At 36.3% G+C, this 4,239-nt stretch overlaps 1 protein-coding gene across 1 annotated transcript in view; it reads left to right on the top strand.

The window, feature by feature from the left end:
- Positions 1–4,239, top strand: part of LOC106880958 (serine/threonine-protein phosphatase 6 catalytic subunit) — a 35,413-nt gene that overhangs the window by 13,553 nt on the left and 17,621 nt on the right. The gene's annotated exons all lie outside the window — the stretch shown is intronic.

Genomic DNA, 4,239 nt, shown 5'->3' with positions numbered 1-4,239 from the left:
GCATGGGGGCCAGTCAGGTGGCACTGGCATCAACCACTCTCAAATGGTGCTTTTTATGTGCTACCAGCACAGGAGCAAGTCAGTCAGCACTGGCATCGACCATACTCGAATGGTGCTTTTTACGTGCCACCGGCATGAGTGCTAGTCAGGCAGCACTGGCATTGGCCACAACTACGATTTCATTTGACTCAACAAGTCTTCTCAAGCACAGCATATTGCCTGACGATTGAAGGGTACTTTTAAACTGGCCAGTTATGCGACACTGGCATCGGCCACGGCTATGATCTCACTTGGCTTGCCGGGTCTTCTCAATCACAGCATATCTCCAAAGATCTCGGTCACTTGTCATTGTCTCTGTGAATCCCAACATTTGAAGGTCATAAGCCAGATATTTTAAGCATTTCTGCAGTGATTCCTGCTGGACTGGGGGCTTTCCCTGTCTTCATAACCTTAATTGCTTTATCTACCAAGGTACTGTCAATTTGAATAGCTAGTCCCTCTGTTGGGTCAACATTTGGCAGACTCTCTTTCTCCCATTCATTCTCTTCATTTAGCAACCTTTCATAGTGGCATCTCCAAGTCTCTCTCTTTGCAGTATCATTAAATGCAAGTGAGCCATCATCCATGTGGACACATTTCTCTCCTATGACATCATGATTCTCTCTCACACACTGTCTTGCAATATGAAACACTTCAAGTCTCTGGTCCTCATGATGCAGAACATTGGCAAATTTCTTCTTATCTGCTTCCCCTCTGGTTAAGTAAACCTATTTCCTAGCTTCCGTTCTGGCGATCTGATACAGTTCCCTGTTACCACCACACTTCGAGTCCTTCCATGCCCATTTCTTTTCCTTAATGGCTCTGTCAACTACATTGTTCCACTACCACATTACCTTAGGTTGAGAAGGGACTTTGCACCAGCCACAAATTTGGTCAGTAGCCCTGAACAGGTTGTCCCATAGGAACCTCCAGTTGTCCACATTATGAGACCCTATGTCCTCTACTTTTTTGTCAAAAGCTTCAATTAATATGTTTCTAAAATCTCTGTCCATTCAGAGGATCCTTAAGCTTCCAGACCTTTCTTTTCCATGCTGGTCATCTTCTGGGCAGTCATTTAGCCCTTGATCCTGAATATGTAAATTATCCAGGTATCTGTACTTCTGCAATACCCACCAGGTACTGTAACTGCATGCAATAATATTCAAATATAAAGAATTACTTAGGGTTTCTGCAAGCTTTTCATTTTGTTGTTTTCATATGTGAAGCAGCAAACTATATTAGCTGATGGAGCTATCATTTCCCTTCAGAATACTTGATTGAAAAAACACTTTATAGCAAAATTTGAATATTATTTCTGATTAAGCAAAATGAGATTAAAAAAAAAAAATCCACTTTTTTTTCAGTATATCATACAATAGTATTACTTTCAATGTATTTCAATTTATTATAAAACCAGGCTATTATTTCAATTGTTTAATATCCAACACGTTATATATAGTATTTTACAGTGTATAGTTATTATAGAATCAAAACCTGAATTATTTTGTATAAACTTTTGTCATGTAAGTTTAATATACTCAGATTTGATGTTATTTGTTTCATGTATAAAATCTGAGAAAAATCAGATTGCTTGTAATTTGGAGGGAGCCCTATCCACATGAGATATACAATTTGGCTAGAAATTAACAGCCTACAGATAACATTCATTTGCTGGTAACCTGGTTTGGGATTCTCAAGTCTGGCATATTATTCTTGTCATTTTGTTTCAAAAATTTTGTAAAATGTACATTCATTTTTTTTTTGTTTTTTTCTTTTGTTATACAGAGAGTATAAAATGAGCTTTAAAATATATATTTGTTGTCATGACTGGTTTACTGTTTAGTAAACAAATGTCTATTTTTAAACTGAAGAACTAGTTTTCAGTTCCATCATCTTTCTTGTGTCCTTTTTATTTTTCTTTACTGCAATAATTCCATGAACTAATTACATGAGTTTTTAGTATTTTCTGTATGATTCATATAAACTCTATATTTAGCTTGTCATTTTGCTGTGCCTGTTGTATTTTCAAGTATCTAAATTGTTGTAAATAATGCAAAATATTATAAGCTCATAGATTGACTTAATGATATGAATGGTTAGTTTCTAAAGATCTTAATAGATTCAGATAAAATTGTTAATGTCTTCAGAAAGAAATTTATAGTTTTCATTTGGTATAATAGCTTTCGGCATAGAAGTGGAAACATAAGTGACATATTGGATTTTAATGAGGCTGGTTGATTTGATGAATTGAAAAGGGATTAGTAACCAGTTAATTCTTCTCAGAATAAATCATAGCTAAGTTATGTAAATTTTCAGAGATTATTTAAAATAGGTATAAAAATTTAGATAAAAATCTGCAAGACCTGGAAAACTGAATAAAAAGCAATATTAAATATGAAAGATTTAAGTTGTGGGCCATTGGTTGTATATAAATGAAGCTTTGTCTATCAGTTAGATGAGGTTTTTAAAAATTTATTTGTGTGTGTGTGTGTGTAAGGGAGGACACTATATATATTGTGAGTGTATTATCTTAAATGTATGATATGTGATAACTTTTATAGTATAGAGATATCTGGTTTTTGTAAAGGTTAGGAGCTGTTCATGGTTAAGTGTTTGGCTTTTCCTCTTAAAATATGTGAAGATTTCAGAAGAAATTGTTAGTAATTGTTAAATCTAGAAAGTGTAAGAAGTGAGATGGTTTGAACCATGTATCATTTGTGAATAAAGAGGATACAGAGTCATTAGTGAGATTTCCACAAAATAGACAGCATCTGGGTTACAATGGTATTGAACTAATTCAAACTATCAATACTTTACAGTCACTATTTGTCAAATGTCAAATCGATTGTAGCTTGGAGGGAATCCTTTCCATACAAGCTACACATTTTGGTTAGAAACTGTCGGTCTTCTTTACTCATGATAGACAACACTCATTCATTGGTAACCTGGCTTGGGATTCTCATGTCTGGTATACTCAAAGATTTTGGTGATTTGAATAGCAATATTTTCATTTTTTGCCCCAAATTCACAACAGCAGTATCCCTGATCTGTAACACAGGATAGATTTTTTCATTGGATCTGACTTTGTTGAACCTATACTTACAATTACAGAGAGGAGAAGGAAAAGCTTGATGTTGGATAGATGATTATCTATGGTTATTTTTTGTTGTATTAGTGATTATGATGTTTAGCTCTTTGTCAATTCTGATTCAGCACGCCTTTGAACAAAGGTATCTCAGCGGTTATTATCCAATCTTTTTTTTTTCATGTATGGTGTATCTAGGATTGCACTATCAAATCTGAAGTAGCCTTCCTATTTTTGTTTTTTAAGCGTTAGATTGTGATTTGAAGGAGATTTGGTTTTTATTTCTTTCATATTGATAGCAATATACAAGGTGGTATCAAAACCTTCCTGGACTAGTTCTGTAGCATGCCAACAGGTGGCAGCACACAGTTGCATGCGCAGGGAGAGCTAGCAGTGACCTTCATGAGGCAGTGTGCTGAGTGATATCACTGTGTTTACTTTGCAAGTTGTGAAATTTCTGTTTTTGAGATCATGTGTATGCTGAAGTCTGCAATTTTTGTCATAGACAGGAAGTTGGAAGAAAGAGCCAACATGAAATTTTGCGTTAAACTTAGGAAGTCTGCTACAGAGACATTGAGCAACCTTCAGTAAGCTTATGGTGACAAGGCAATAGGTCATATGCAATGTTTTGAGTGGCATGGGCACTTCAAAAGCGGAAGAACGTCCCTGGAAGACCTGCCATGAGCATCACCCCTGGAAATGTGGAGAAAATTCATCAGCTTGTATTTGAGGATTGTTGGAGGACAATCAACAATGTTTTGAAGCATTTGAGGCAGGACATTTGGCAAAATCAACTGGATCTGTGGAGCGCAAAGAATTGGATTCATAATGATGACAATGCACCCTGTCACTGAGCTCTCCTCACTCGTGAGTTTCTTGCCAAAAACAACATGGTATTGCTTCCGCACCCGCCCTATTCACTAGATTTAGCACCTGCAGACTTCCATCTCTTCCCCAAGATGAAAATGTAGCTCAAAGGTCACTGTTTTAATACCGTTGTTGAGATCAAGAGTGAATTGCTGAAGGTCCTCGACTCACAGGAAACAATTTACAGGCCGGATTCCAAAAGTGGTAGGAACGCTGAGACGGTTTTATTGCTGCACAAGATGACTGTT

The sequence above is a fragment of the Octopus bimaculoides genome, chromosome 1 (assembly GCF_001194135.2).
Source record: "Octopus bimaculoides isolate UCB-OBI-ISO-001 chromosome 1, ASM119413v2, whole genome shotgun sequence".
NCBI lineage: Eukaryota > Metazoa > Mollusca > Cephalopoda > Octopoda > Octopodidae > Octopus > Octopus bimaculoides.
Note: the sequence above shows the minus strand (reverse complement) of the source record. Positions and strands in the feature narration are given on the sequence as shown.